Below are 16,869 nucleotides of genomic sequence, written 5' to 3' on the forward strand. Positions count from 1 at the left end.
GGGCCGAAAATGTGCTTAGATTTGCGATATCTCTACTAGTTTTTGAGTTACTGAACAAAATTGGGTAGGTTTCCTTCTGGATCTAAAAAAATGATCAAAAATGCTGATTTTTCGGTTGTTTTTTTTTTCAATAACTCAGAAACGAGTAGCGATATCGGAAATCTAAGCACATTTTCGGTCCTTTAGGGTTCTAAAATCACCGGTTTTAGTAGAATAGCGTATTTTTTCGTCGAAAAAAATTTCATGTATTTTTTGGTCCCATACCATTTTTGACAACTTTAGGCCCCATGATGGACCACTTAGCCTTGAGATATGGACTTCAAATTTTGACACGATCATTTCTTAGCTAAAACGATCATTTTCCACTAACGAACTTATAACATTTTTATTTTTTGCAAAATAAGGGACGGCCTTTTGTGTACTATCGTCTATAATACGGACAACCAAAAACCTGCGCTGTCGATACTTCTTAGTGACTTGTGTGCTGCTTGGGAATGACCATACTTCGACTATTATTCAGCAGTGGTGAATTAACACAGAACAATATGATTAACAACTGAACAACACAATAGTTCAGCTGCTGGTCAGAAAAAAAGCACGTGTTTTTCGTTCTGCACTCTTAGTCGAAGAATGATGAAACGAAAGCGCTTATTCGACGTGTGAAAAACACATCATACTCATTCATGTGCTAATTTGTACATAAGCTTAACAAGATGCACAAAAAAAGTATTGTTTAACTAATTTGTAAGGGAATTACTGCAAGTTGAATAGAAATGTTATCATACGCTTGAAAAGTGCTTAAAAATACCATTGTTTATACCGATTCGAAAGGTTGAACATTGGCTACTTTTTGAATTGAAAAAGCATTTGTACACACACTTAGAAAAAATCACCGACTTCGGTAATATTTTACCGAAATCTCAACCGTTAAGTTTTTTACCGGAAAAGTTCGGTGATGTTTACCGAACTTCGTTTAAATTTGACGGATAAACGATAACATTTTACCGAAATTTTGTAATTTTTACAGGATTTCGGTAAAAAACCATTACCGAACGCTCAGCTGCTGAGATTTCCGTAAAAAATACCGAACGCGACTAGCTGTGCAGTAATGTGTACAGCATAATTTTAGTTCAGCTATAATTTCCATTATAAAGCAACAATCCAGCATCCATGCTCGTTTGTGGCTTGCGATTGTTAGTTGGGTGGTCTTGTATCGTGACGAAGGAACAGCGTTTCCACGATCTTCTGCAGCATCTCGGGGGAGCGTTCTGGGGGTGCTGATGCGCCTTACGCTTTGGCCATAACTTCACCGCAGGCATCACCCCAAGGGCCCAAGGGGTCGTGTTGGCTGCCTGCCTCAGTTTAGAAGAACAGCGCATCGCTCCGCTCACGCCCCCGGGCTGGTTTTACTTTTCAAAACTTCTTCTTTCCAACCGTAGTCCAAGGGTTCTCCTTCCCTGGGCCCGGTTGGCTCTCGCTTCTCTTGGAGTTGGCCTCCTAGAGCTTGGTTTCTCTGATCCTTGCGCATTTCGCAACCAACTTGGGAACCTGGTTGCTCACGCTGATCGTCCCTTTCTTCCTCTTCGGCTTTCCGCCCGCCTCTGCCGGACGCTTCTTGAACCACGTTTCCTCGTCAGCTTTCGACCATGCAGCTCGAGCTGTCCGTTTTGGTGGACCGCCTCTCCTTGCTCGAATCAGCCGCACTCTGCTCTCCGACCAGGAGATCATACTACTTTTTGGCCAGAGCCAGCAATTTGCGGAGCTTCAGCAGTCCCTGTTACAAGTCCTTGCTGATCAACATCTTTGGCAGTCCGCTCTTGTTGCAGTTCAGCGCCCGCGTGAGTCATCTATACCGGTCATCTACGCTTCCTCGGCCGGTGCTGCGCCACCTCGTGCTCCTCCTGTTGAACCACCTGCCATTTGCTCGCTGGTAGTGGTGATCTCGCCAGCCCTTCTCGCGCAAATGGGTTCATCGCCGTCCCCCTGCCTCTCCACTCTCGATCACATTGTTGTTCATGGATTTGATAGTCATTTTTGTTGGGTCCCCTTTAGAGCCGCTATTCCTCACTGCAAATGAAGAAGTCGCCTATGATCCTGTCCTGGTGGTTATCTATGCAATCAGGGAGGCATAGGGTGGGTTGGCCCAGGCCCTTATGGGGACTGGCCTCAGAGCCGGATCAGCGTTAATTCGGAGTATCCATCCGCATCTACTTCCACCCAGTTAGTTGCCTAAGCTGGACACAGGTCAGGAACGTGCTTAAGGGCCACACCACGGTTTTATGGGACGGAAGAGAGTGCCGACATTAGCTCATCCGCTATGTCAAGTCAGTGTCACTCGACGTTACTAAGAGGATAGAATGCCGTCGCTACCAGCTTACTTATGCATAGTTACCCAAGCGCGCACCATCTTAGTCACCAGTTACAAAGTATGACTAGTAGACCTGTTCACTTTGAAACTTTTTTTCTCCGATTCTCCGTGACACATCAAGTTATCAATCCACATGCAAAACCAAGTCTTCAGTCCAAAATTGAGCCAAATTGATGAAGATTTAAAGGTGTATCAAATCGATTTTGTGTTTTTTTAGCCATTTTCACAGAAATTTACTTAGAAATTCACAAAATTGCTCCAAAAAGATGCCGGAGATACCGTTAGGATATAGTTAGAACAATACTCTACAACTTTGCCGAAGACACTAAATTGCGTATTACGAAGTTATTCAACAATTTTCGGTAAAAAATCACGAAAAATAACGATATTTTTACGATTTTAGTTATAAAAGTCATGTATTTTTACATTATTTTATGTGACTTAATTAATTAGCGATTACTCCTTTGTGTTACGAACCTTTCGTCCATACATCGTTTTTGTGTAGGAATTCGTTTTCATTAACTAATTATCGAAAGTATGTCACGTTAATACTAAAAATCGCACTGAGTTACCAGCACCTAGACCAGCACGAAATAAAACAAAGTTACCCATGATTAAGACGTCATGCCATCGTATTCTAATGTCTTTTGATTTCAGTATCAGAAATAATGCAGATGGTAAGGCTCCAGCCTGCGGATCAGAAGGTCCCAGGTTCAAGCTCAAAAACATGATAAACTTTTTTTTTTCTTTTTTTTTGTAGCAGTTAGGATGATGAATCTGCCATGACTTACACTCAATCTCCCAAATAATAATGATCGGGACCTGCCAATTAAGCCCATTCCAGGACTAGCTAGATATTTAGTTTATACTTGTTGACAATAAATAGTGTCGACGAGATCAGCTGGGCGAAATATTGAGCATCTGTTTGATAATGATCAAATTAGCTAAAACAATTCGATACGATGATGGAACTGCTTCTGGATGCAACATTTTACAGACAACTGTGGGTGGAGCTTACTTGTTATCTATCTACCCAAAAATCAGAACAACTACACGATGAAGGGAAACTTCATTCTTACTATGCACTCTACGGGTTCGAATTCGAAACAATGCTATGATGCCAAATTGCAATGAGATGCTGTGCGTAGTTTCATCAACTTATAGCTGGATCGAGACGCAAAAAAATCCTATTCCAGGACTCGAGCCTTGAATCTTTGAATCGACAATCTCATGCTCAACCATCTGCACCAAAGTTAAACTGATGCAGATGAGACAAAGAAGTGCAATGACGTTCAAATCATGGCACTATGGGCCAGAAATCAAAATTTCGCGACAAAAGTCAAAAAAGTTGTTTTTCTAAGATCAATCAATTTTCATATTTGTATGATTGTTTGGGCTATGTTTGATTATATACCGACTGATTTTTTCGATTTGTAACAAAATTGTATCGTTTTTTGTATGGAGAAACTTCTTATGAGCGAAAATTCTCGAATTTAACCAATATTAAGAAAAATGTGATTTGTGGTGAAAAATGTGATTAAAAAATATAACGCATACATTTCCTAAGAGTAAATTTAGTATATTTTGCATGTTTGATGCACAAATTGCGATGTTTTTAAGTTTAAAAATAAATTTTACAATATTTACTCAAATTTTGTGGTTTATTTGCCAATGTGTTCAAAAAGTAGGAGTATTCGACCGTATTCGACATGCAACCGGTTTAGGATGCTAGTTTAGACTCTTCTTTTTCGAATGCAACCGGACTTTTTTGCGGGAATTTGCGGGAAGCCAAGTTAGAGTGATTTTAATACTTGCTTAAATTTTACAATATTTCACGCTGTGCTTCAATAATCATCCACTCTTGCCATTACGACGCTATGACTTTATGGCTTGCGAAACAATATAAAAAGCAACAAACAACTTTCATTCAGGAAGGTTTTGTTTCAAATATAAATGTGATTATAAGCTTTTAAATCAAGACCACAGACTTACTCAATGTGCAAAGTTTCGGTATATCAATCAAAATTAGAATTTTAAATAATCTCAACGTACATACATATGTACAGATGGATACATTATTAGTGAATTTAGGAACAAATCCACAGCTCAAGTGAGATTTAAACTCAAGACCCTTATATGCTACACAAGTGCTTTACCGACTTAGCTACCGAGCCTATCAATGACACGGCATTTTAGATATATTAAGGAAAATCAAATCTTTTCCCTAATCGCAAATATATCCATCCCACTTATACATATGATCGAAGAGCGAACACAATTTATTGTTCAAATACCGACTCCAAGTCATTTGGCCGAGTGTCATTTGGTTGATTGCCGCTTGGCCGAACGCCATTTGGCCGAACGTCATTTGGCTAAATGCCGTTTGGCTGAAGAAGAAACGATCGTGCCACTGTTCACCACGTCAGTATAACTCAAAATAATCCCCTTTGATTAAAAGGAGGAAAAATCTCTGATAAAATATTGACAGTTTTAACGCCAACAAATCCCTGAATTGTAAAATAAGAAAGATTAGTCAATGATTGAAGGAAGGAAGAAGGAAAAATTAATGATGATCAAATTGGCAGCTAGAATGTGAAAAGAGATCTCTGAATTATTTTGAACATTATTCGGCCAAGTGGCATTCTGCCAAATTCCGGACATCTGAAACACCTGAGCAGCGATTTTTTTTTTCACCAAAAACTATACATACATGACATATATACATAAATTGAGATTATTAAAAATCATAATTGACCACACGAATTTATGTACCGAAACTTTGCACTTTGAATAAGTGTGTGATATTGATTTAAACGTCTACAACCACAGTCTTACCCAATGAGAGTCAGATAGAGGTGGGGAAGAAGATACTTCGTGTGCGTGAGATCCATGTCTGGTGCAAATAATGTCACTACTACAAGCAAAGCGAGCTCCCATAAGAACGCGTGTCAAATAGTGATGTCACTATTTGTGTTTACATTTTTCTTTGCTTACTAATACATAGCCATCTCTTCTTCTTCCCCACATGTAATATACTCTCATTGAGTCTTACCTGAAACGAAACCTTCCAGAATAATAGTAGTATGCTAGGATAGGATGTGACACCTGCAACTTCTCTGTCTAATTTCACAGCTTGCTGTCTTGTTTTTCCGCGTTGCTAAGATTATTGGTCCCCAAATTGGTCTCTTTTGGGCTGACTAGTTGTCGTATCCTATCCTAGGTAGTATGTTGCTATGTGTATTGTTTCGCAAGCTATAAAGAGATTGCGTCGCAATGGCAAAAGTCTGTCTAAGAGTGGATGGTTATTAAAGCACAGCGTAAAACATTGTAAAATTAACGCATGCGCTTAAATCATTCTAGGGTATCGCGCTACTTGGGCGGTGGTTTTCTTCGTCTGTTATTTTCGTCTGTTTTCCACTGTAACTCGGTCAATTTTGAACCGATTGACTTGAAATTTTGTACACGGGTAGATACTATACCTATCTCACCGCATTCCAAGAATTGTGTCAATTGGTTCAAGATTGACTGAGTTATAGTGGAAAACAGACGAATATAGAAGCCACCGCCCAAGTAGCGCGATTCCCTATCTTGGTTTCCCGCAAATTCCCGCAAAAAAGTCCGGTAGCATTCGAAAAAGAAGAATCTCAACTAGCTTCCTAGATCGGTTGCATGTCGAATACTTCTACTTTTTGAACAAATTGGCAAATAAACTGTACAATTTGAGTAAACATTGTAAAATTGTAATTTAAACTTAAAGAAAATTTTCGCTTATAAGAGGTTTCTCCATACAAAAAACGATACAATTTCGTTACAAATCAAAAAAAATCAGTCGGTATACAATCAAACATAGCCCAAACAATCATACATATATGAAAATTGATTGATCTTAAAAAAAAAACAACTTTTTTTAATTTTGTCGCGAAATTTCGATTTCTGGCCCATAGTGCATGGGTAACTTTGTTTTATTTTATGCTGGCAACTCTGTACAATTTTTAGTTTCAGCGTGACAAACTTTTGATAATTAGTCAATGAAAACGAATTTCTACACTAAAATGATGTATGGACGAAATGTTCGTAACACATAGGAGCAATAGCTCATTGAATTAGTCACGTAAAACAATAGGGGTACTCACTAAACAGATTAAATTGCTGCGTAAGCCATGATTTTCTGCTTATTTGAAATGTTTCATGATTTTGCGAATGAAATAATCAAAGATTGCCTTGGTGATCGCGACGTTTAATCAGTTTAATCAGTTTAAGCTGTTAAGTGAATCCCCCTAATGTAAAATTACATGACCTTTACATGAAAAGCCGTACAAATATTGTATTTTTCCGTGATTTTTTAACGAAAATTGTTGAATAATTTTAAAATACGCAATTTAAACACCATAGTGTCTTCGGCAAAGTTGTAGAGTATTGTTCCAACTATATTTTAACGGTATTTTTGGTACCTTTTCGGTGCAATTTTCAGGATATTGAAGTACATTTTCGTGAAAATGCCCGAACAAACACAAAATCGATTTGATACACCTCTAAACCTTTATCAATTTGGCTCATTTTTGGACTGAAGCCTTGTTTTTGCATGTGAATTGATAATTTGATGTGACACGGGTAGGTAAAAAAAAGTGAACAGGTCTAATGACTAGTCACTAGTAGGCATATTATAATCAGGAACCTACTGGCGTCGTTCCCGATGTGCTCAAGGAACTCCTAGCTGGACTGTGACTCTTTGGAAGCAGTGTCATGTCGCGTGCCAAAGGTGTTAAGTCCACACTGGTGTTTGGATATGGTTCGCTTAGAAAGGAATCCTTGGCTTCCACCTGACTCGCAGAAAGAGGGTTCGTCAAACCCCTGGATTACTGTCCCTGTTGCCCGGTGTCTATACTTTCTGGGATACCCTGAAAAGTACGATCTTCGATGGCGTGCAGGAGAACGGTGTGTTACGGTGTAATTTTACACTCTACGGAGAGTGCGTGTTTTTTTTATTTTCGTCGTGTGTGTGTGTTCTGGTCATTCGTCCGGTTACTCTACTCGTACAATCTACGGTGAAGCCAGAGGAATGTGATGCACTGAATACGACATATTGCATTCATGCTCGATAGCAACCCTGCAAAAATTGCGTTTGTATATATGCGAAGTGACCATGTGGAGAAAAGTGGACAAGGTGGGCTAACCAAGTCGACCAAGTGATTCGGCGGTTGTATTGTAGGATGTTGGAGGAATTGGATAGAAGCCGCAGCGAGCCGAAATGTTCGGCGTAGAATTGTGGATTCAGTCGTATCTTTGTAACAATGTTCAACTAAGTAAATTAAAAAGAAACGAATATCCTCGAAAACTTTGACGAACGAAATGGAACACGGATTTCCCCTGCGCACTTGTGAACCACTGCATCCAGAGCTGAGCCTCCGCGAGAGTATACCTACCCCGCGCTGGGCAGCCCAAAGAAGAAAACACGCGAAAGGTTTTCACATTATTGCCTCTCCACCTTCGCGCGTTGGGCAACGCGCAATCTGACTGGCCGGCCGGCCGGCTGGTTGCCAGATCATTCGTCCCGAACGCGTTCGGTTGTTGTTATTCGACAATACCAACAGCAACAACAATAACAACTGAGTTGTAAGACATATTTGCTTGTCAGGCTGCTGCTGTTCGTAGTGGAGGCAATAGTGGATCAAGATGATCTCCATTTGCTTCAATTTTTGATACGCAGAGAAAGAGGTCACTTCCAGGAACGTTTAGTTTCGGGTGTTTTTTTTTTATTTGAGATTTGCACTAGTTATTATGTTTTACATACATATGAGTATAGTAACAGCACAGACAAACATACGTAACACTTGCAAAATTTCCATCGATCACGCTTTTAACAATCATTTTTAATTTTCATAGTTGTGGCTTTCACAACCAGAGGCGCGCGCATCGTTTTTCTATGCATTTGACGTTTCACACTAGCGCCTTCTGTTGACGATATTGCACAACACAGTGATTCGTGCAACTTTTCCACCAGGTGATGGTAGTGTGAACTGGGCGATGGATTTCCATGAAAATCATTCAAGGTGTTACGTCTGTTTGTCTGTGGTAACAGTGTGTACGGCCCATACTATGGTGAGGGAGGCACGAATTCAAGGAAACATTGCGTCATCACTCTTAAAAAACGAGCGTGGATTTTTGTCCGAGTTAATTCGTCCTGATCATCACTGCTCCGGAAACCATCACCCTCCCCAACAACTGTCGCAACTTTTCCTTGTACATTGAGAACTACATATCATGTCCACATGCATGTCGAGGCGACTTCCGGCGTGAATGGCTGACTCCTAGATTTTCTCATTCACATTGAGACAAACATATTTATTTAAAGTGCTCACAATTATGATAGAAAGATTAAGATAATAAACAAAAATAGCAGATAGAAAGCTAAATTGAGAAACAAAAGAAAATTAACATCACATGAAAGGAAGAAGGAGTTTATCATATTTAGGAACAGGACAGAAGACCATGAAAGATAAAGTAAAGAAAATAGAAGCCCAAAGAAGAGTCACCTCAGTGCACGGTTCCACCTAAGTGTCCAATGTATGGTGTCGGAAATTGACCGAAACCACTGTTTGACTGTCTGACGCAAGTATGCACGGACCGCGATTTGATTGTGGGGTATTTTATGCGAGGAATTACCTATCTTACTGCTGTTATTGAGTGGCTCCAGTTTTAAATACGGAGACGATTTTGTAGGGGTTTCTCTTGTGTGCGCCGCGCGATGACGGACGGACGATTCAACCTGTTTTCGCTGGAAAAGAGAGATGAATAAGCCGGCAGCCGGCTGATGCTCTCAATGGTTAAGTCAGCTGAAGACAGAGCTACTTGTCGGATGTCGGAAGAATGTTAGAGTTCTTTCGGCGTGCATTCAATGGTTATGGGCGGTTAAAAAAAGATATAGGTAGTCAGCACTACGTTAGCAGGTTGGATTGAGATAATATCTCAATAATATCTTATATTACAAGGTATATCAAGGTGATCATGTGGCATGTATCTAGTCTGTTGACATAGTGTATAGCATTTTTTTTATTCATTTTTGCCTTTCTCGTACACTAAGGTGTACCGAAAGGCTATATGTTCACTCCAAAAACGAAAATTTGATAGAGCCTCCGGAGGGGTCAAGTCTTATATACCAATCGACTCAGCTCGACGAATTGAGGTGATGTCTGTGTGTGTGTATGTGTGTGTGTGTGTGTATGTGTGTGTGTGTATGTGTGTGTACAAAAAAAACTCACATCACTTTTTGGCAGTAAACCTCAACCGATTTTATTGACCGACGGTTCATTCGACGCGGAATCTGGTCCCATTGTTTCCTATTGAAAATGGTTCAGATCGGTCCAGCCGTTCCGGAGTTATGGCCGTTTAGGTGTTCCGGACCGGTACCCCAGGAAGGGGCCAAATATGAAAACGCTACAAACCCATCCATGCAGCACATCAAACTACGCCATTTTCGATAACTTGATGAATGGTAAGCAGAAAAATAGTCTCAGACCATATCTGAACCGGTAGTGTCCCGGAACCGGTTCCAGGTGCCCCGCCGGAAGTGGCCAAATATAAAAGTGAACTAAACCCATGCATGCGACATATCAAACCGCGGCTTTTTCGATAACGTGGTGAACAGTAAGCAGAAAAACATTCTCAGACTATATCGGAACCGGTAGTGTTCCGGAACCAGTTGCAAATGTCCTGCCGGAAGTGGCCAAGTATTAAAGTTAACCAGACCCATGCATGCGACATATCAAATAGTGTCTTTTTTGATATCCTGATGAACAGTAAGCAGGATAATATTCTCAGACCATATCTGAACCGGTTGTGTCCCGGAACCGGTTCCGGGTGTCCCGTCGGAAGTGGCCAAACATAAAATTGTAATAAAACCATGCATGTGACATATCAAACCACAGCTTTTTCGATAACCTGATGAACAGTTAGCAGGAAAGCATTCTCAGACCATATCGGAACCGGTTCCAGATGTTCCGCCGGAGGTGGCATAGTATAAAAGTTAATTAAACCCATGCAAGGGACATATAAAATCGTGGCTTTTTTGATATCCTGATGAACAGTAAGCAGGAAAATATTTTCAGAACATATCTGAATCGGTTGTGATCCAGAACCGGTTCCGGGTGTCCCGCCGGAAATGGCCAAATATAAAAGGGTACCAAACCCATGCAAGCGACACAAAAAAAAACAAAAATGAAACGAGTCTCTTCGAGCCAGGTTTTTCTGCTCGCTAATTCCAGACGGGAATCGGCCAAAGCCCCAAGCTGCTGTTCTTGAGCCGACGGCTGCTTCCGGGGTGGGCACTCAAGGCCTCTTTTTGGTAACCTGGATCTCAGGGTCGTTGAGGTGGTCTTGGAGAATTCCTAGGGGTAGGTGTGGTGAAAAGGCGGACAATACAAAGTGGAACGGACAATGGAAAACAAGATTTTTAACATTACAAAAATTAAACAAATAAGCTGTGGTTCAGAGGGCCATACACATTTTATTAATACTAAATTTTACTGATTTGAGTGTTTATTGAATGATGTAGAAAAGGGGGGGGGGAGTAATTGTTTTACAAAAATGGAATGAGCTCACCGGTACGTTGCGGCCGTTGCTGCTACGATGAACTGCTGCTGTTGATGCTGGGTGCTTCCGGATTCTTCTTCATGCTTCTTCTTCATGCTTCTCTTCTTCTACTACTTAGGTTTCTTCTTTTCAGCTTGTTGAGTCTTCTGAACAGTTCAGCTTTTCAATCACATTTCACCATGGGGGAGGGGGGTCTGGGGGTTTAACGGTAAGGCCTTAAAAGCGTACGGCCATAGTTCCGGGGTCCGGGAAGTGGTACACTGCGCGCTTATTGCTGGTGGTCTTCGAGCGAGTGTGCACCATTGTTCGACCGACACCAACAGTCTTGACGAAATACCACACAAAAGTTCGTCGGTCACCACACAATTCTTCCTGACATCACACTTCATCCATTATGCACCACGCACTCGCTCGGAACTAAATGTACGTTAAGGTCAGCCATGCCTAACTCGATCAGCACTGACTTTTCGATGACTCAGCATCTTCACGGTGCACTTCACTGATCGTCCGTGGTGCGGCAAAATACTGACCCGTACAAACAAACTGCTTTAGAAATAGTGGGGTATTTAAGCTGTCGGGTTTAAGTTTGTTATAGGCGTTGGGATAAGTTTTAATTTTTAGTATAACGAACTTATCACTCGCGGAACTAAACCGGTTTGTAAAGGATCGGACAAAACCGTACCGTCACTTCCATCACTTCTCCGGACCAAAATTATAAGAGAGCTTCTCCAAATTCCGCCATGTCATTTATAGTCCCCAATAAGGGGGCGGAGGTGTGGAGAGAGTGTAGAGGAGGGGGGGGGGCGTCTTCCACCACCCTTGGACCCACTCCTTATTCCATCCAGATATTCTTCATCTTGGTGACAGATCTGAAGATGATGATGATGACAGCCACTTACACTCTAAACAAATTATATTAATCAAGGTGTCTTGTGAATTTAAGTTAAAATTCCGATTGTGGCCACATGCAATGCCTCAACAAAACCTGACGGACACTTGTTTTCCATTTTTTTTGTAAATAAATAATCTAGTAATCTGAATAAATATGTAAATAAAGCATCTAATATTGAATAGTAAATAAATAAATAAATAAACAAATAAATAAATAAATAAAAAGGAATAATAAATAAATATAAATAAATATAAATAAATAAATAGATAAATAAAGCATCTGAATAATAAACAAATCTACAATCGGAATATATGAACAGAACAAAATAATTAAATAAATAAATGAATGAACAAATAAATAAATAAAGAGACACCTTAAACTACTAAGTGTAATATAAACATAACTCAAACACAAAACTGTGGAGACCAACATTTATTATACACTTGGACATTTAAATAAATAATACAAAGATACAATATTCCGTAAGAAAACAATAACAATAACATGCTCTGAACCAACAGCTAGCCTTTGCACCACACAAGATATTGTTACCCAAACGGTTGGTAACAAAAACAACAAAAAAAAAAGTTTCCGGCCATATTGGGGACAACCGGTAGTGTTCCGTAACCGATTAAGGTTGCCCCATCGGAAGTGGTCAAATGTAAAGGAGAACCAAACCCATAAATTCGAAACATTTAATGACTTTTTAGGTAAGCTGATGAATGGTTAACAAAAAAAATTCATAGACCATACTTTGGAAAACCAATAGTGTACCGAAACTGGTTCCAGGTGCCCCGACAGAAGTGGTCAAATGTAAAAAAAAAACCAAACGCATACACGCAGCACACTAAATAACGGCTTCTTCGATAACGCGAAGAACGGTCAGCAAGAAAACAGTCTCAGGCCAGTCGTGTTCCGGAACCAGATTCGAGTGCCTCGCCGGAACTGGCGAAATGCACGAATGAACCAAACCCATACATGCATTACATCAATTTGCGACTTTTTAGGAGAACTGATTAATAATTTGCATGAAACTAGTCTAAGACCACATCAGGGACAATCGGTAAGTGGTAAAATGTGAACCGAAAGTTGTTAATGTGAAATTGAATCAAATCCATGCGTGTCGTACCATAAAACCACGCTGATTCGGCAATGATTGCTGTCAAATTACCTGTGTAAACTTTCAATTCGATAAACTAACTCTTTTTTTGTTTTGTTTACATTGTATGATTTGTTTTTTAACACAAATCTTACAGATATTGTGGTGGTACGAATTGATAGCTTGTACATTTTACGATTGTTGGCTTCCGAGGTTCACTGCGGTTGATCACCAAACGGATCAGTTGTCGGAATGTACCAAATTAGAACTTTCGGAAGTAGCACCTGCACGAGGAGCCGCTGCGGGTGTAAGTAACATCACAATATCCTACCGTGGCGAACTCGCCTAGGGCGAAAAGCCACGTTAATAAAGAAAAAAAAAATAAAAAATCGCAATATCGTATTATTCGTATTTACAGTGTATTACACTGAGACATTTGATCATTGTTTTTATTGAGCTTCTCGAGAATTTTTAGCATTTCGACAAGTTTCTCTTCGACCTCTAGGTTGCGCGCCAGGGTATAATGTGTGTTGGGCACTTTGCGACGATTAACTCAAATCCGCACACCAGCGCACAATTTGCGCGCCGATTGCCTATGCGCCAAGTTTTTCACTAGCCAAATCACTATTAATCAGTGGTTTAATGAAGTAAAAGCGTTGTTACCGTCAATAATATCTTTGTTGTACATTATTTCCAGACATAAAGACGTTCAATGTTTTAGACAAAAAATGGAACCGAACCCTAAGAGAGATAGAGCTCTTGGCGCGAACCATTTTGACACTTGTTTATTTACATTTTGTATGGCGCACAGCCCGGCGCATGGGCTGTCGGCGCACCAGTTGTTGGCCGGTATGCGGATTTCAGAAAAGATTCGCAATAATTCAACAAATTTCGAATGAGCACAAGTTAAAAAGTGTCTTATTAAAAAGTAATGAATACGCGGGGTTTGACAGTACATCAAATAGCAGCTTTTTTGATAACTTCTTCTTCTTCTTTATAGCTCGATGTTCGCATTAACTTCCACAGTTAATAATTGAAGGGTTTGCTTTGCCCGCCATTGCATGAATTAGTATATTGTGAGGCAAGTTCAATGATACACTATGCTCAGGAAGTCGAGAAAATGTTCCCGACCGGAACGGGAATCAAACCCGCCGTTTTCGGATTGGCGATTCATAGCTTTAACCACTAGGCCAACTGGAGACCCTTTTTTGATAACACGATGATCGATTCGTAAGAACATAGCCTCAGATCATATTTTAGACAACCGGTAGTGTCCCGAAACTAGTTCTGGGTGTCCCACTGGATGTGGTCAAATGCATAAGATAAATCAAGTCGTGTTTTTTTTAGGTAACCTGATGTACGTTAGCAATGATATTGCCTCAGACTATATTTGGGAGACCCGGTGGTGCTTCGGAACCTGTTCCGGAAAGTAACCAAATGTACCATGCGACACATCACATCACGGCTTTTTAATAACCCGAGGAACGGTTAACTAGAAAATAGGCTCATACCACATTAGAGACTACTGGTAGGGTTGCACAGCCAGCGTTTGATGCTTCGCCGGAACTACGAAAGTAAATAAAATCAATTCAAGCGATAAATATGTGTAAGAGAACAAAATCTTGACATATTAAACCCACATACAAACAGACGTCTCACTATACTCACTACGTTCTTGTTTTTAACGGTCAATAAAATATAACCTAGAATGTGCAAAAAAAAAACTTTATCGAAGACCGCAAAGTGATCTGTGAATGTGTAAAAAGTTATATCTTAGCTTGTTAGTATCGTCTTGATATTGATCAGCTCCCAATGTTAGTGAAGGTACTCAAGCAGTCAACTGAGAAATCTGATATTATTCAGCTCTGCTTTTACGCTGAACACAACGTCGGAGTATGTGCCATCAATAAGTTTTAAGTCAATTCAATGATGGCTTTGATAAAATGCTTGCTTTTCTTAAAAAAAATATCAGGATTCAGGAACACTTTGACTTACGTCGACGGAAAGATCGTGAGAACATATACGACGAGAATGGCACTATCACCTCTAGGTGGATTAATTTGGGTTTTTTTTCTAAAAATCCTGTCGGTTTTTTTTTTACTATTTATATATTTATGTATTGCAGAAAATCTTACCGCCAGGCAAATCATGTGTAAAACCGTTTTACACTCTACAATGCAGAGTGCGAGCTATGCCGCCCACTACCAGCAGAGAGTACTTCAAAGCGCACGCTAAGAAATATGAACCAGTACAATTTAAATACATGATTGGTGATTTGTTGTTGCATGAAGAAGAAGAACGATGGTGTTTTGAAAAATCCCTATCCCTACAACACAGGGGAAATTTTTAAATGCCTCTATAAAATCTAAAACAAAATCTAATTAAAAACGGTTTGATGTACGGTGTTAGACTTTGAACGGACTACAAATTAAGTACCTTATCAAGAAAAAAATGTTAAATTCAAATTTATACGTTCAATATGAAGTCCCTCCAAAGTCTAACACCGTACATCAAATCGTTTTTAATTAGATTTTGTTTTAAATTTTATAGAGGCATTTTAAAAACTTCCCCTGTGTTGTAGGGATAGGATTTTTTCAAATCACCATCATTCTTCTTCTTCTTCTTCATGCAACAACAAATCACCAATTGTCACAAAAGCCTGACCACGAAGATCAAATTCAAAATCTTCTCAGTGCAACCTGCCTATTTGTATTTTTGACTTTTTTGTTTGCAAAAAATATGATTACTTGAAAAAAAAAACATGCAATTTTTTGTGTAATCGGTGAACTGTAACCTTGTAATTTAATCTCACGAAAAATATGTTTTTTTTTTATTTTTTTTATTATTTAAAGATGAACGATTCTGTGAGTGTAAACTCTCTGCATAAGAAAACGTGAGAGCCGACAAACACCGGCTTTCGCACCGGCTAAAAAAGCCCCACGTTTTCCTGTTTGTTGTGATACGTTCCTCTCGATGGTAAGCTCGAAGCTGACCATAATTTACCGTCTTCGCCACCAGGTAGCGTTCCACTTCTCATTGCTGATTCTTAATTCCTATCGATAGGTGGCTTCGATTGGATTACACTGCAAATATATTTTACCCAAATGTTAATTAATAGCATATCACATGATCTAAAAGTTGTAAATGTAAATTAGTTTTCATGTTATTCTGTTTTAGGTAATCCATCGACCAATAATGATAGATTAGAGTTCATGAGGATTTTGCTTCGAATCTCCAGAAACATTTTTCGGAGAATTCTTGGCCCGCTTCATGGTGCAGCCCATGAAGGGGTTTATGGTATTATAACTATAGGTGAATCCAGATTACCCCAGATTAGATTGTAGAGGCGCTTTGTGAGATAAGGAGAAAATCGTTTGTTTACATAAAAAAGTCAATTTTTTGTCGTCAAATTTTACTCATTTTTTGCTCTAGAAGTTGCTATTTTCCATTTGCAATGGCTTCTAGTATCATCAATCTCGATGCCCACGGCGACAGACACCGGATTGGCCAACTAACAAAAAATCCGGAAGATCGCCCTCCGGAGGCATAGCAAGAGCTCCTCAAATTAATCACATAAATTGTTCGTAAGTACCTACCGGATCTAAGCGCATCTGAAAAAGGAGTAAATTTTCTTTCCAAAAAGTGCTCGTTTGTTTCTCTACGATGCGAAATTCGATACGAAAAGTGGAAAAAGTGTACTTTGCCTATGCTGCGCCATGGCAAATTTTGGCGGAGCCATGTTTTTCATAGGGTTCACACAGTGATGCCACATACACAGATTTACCTAGAATTACACAGATTTTTTCCCATTTTCGCCTACAGATATCTGTGATCACAGATCAAAGATTTTTACAATAAAAAAGATTTTTAAGATTTTCAAAATAATGATAATGACTTTTGTGAAAAAAGCTTTATTATAAT

The sequence above is a fragment of the Aedes albopictus genome, chromosome 2 (genome assembly GCF_035046485.1).
Source record: "Aedes albopictus strain Foshan chromosome 2, AalbF5, whole genome shotgun sequence".
Classification (NCBI taxonomy): domain Eukaryota; kingdom Metazoa; phylum Arthropoda; class Insecta; order Diptera; family Culicidae; genus Aedes; species Aedes albopictus.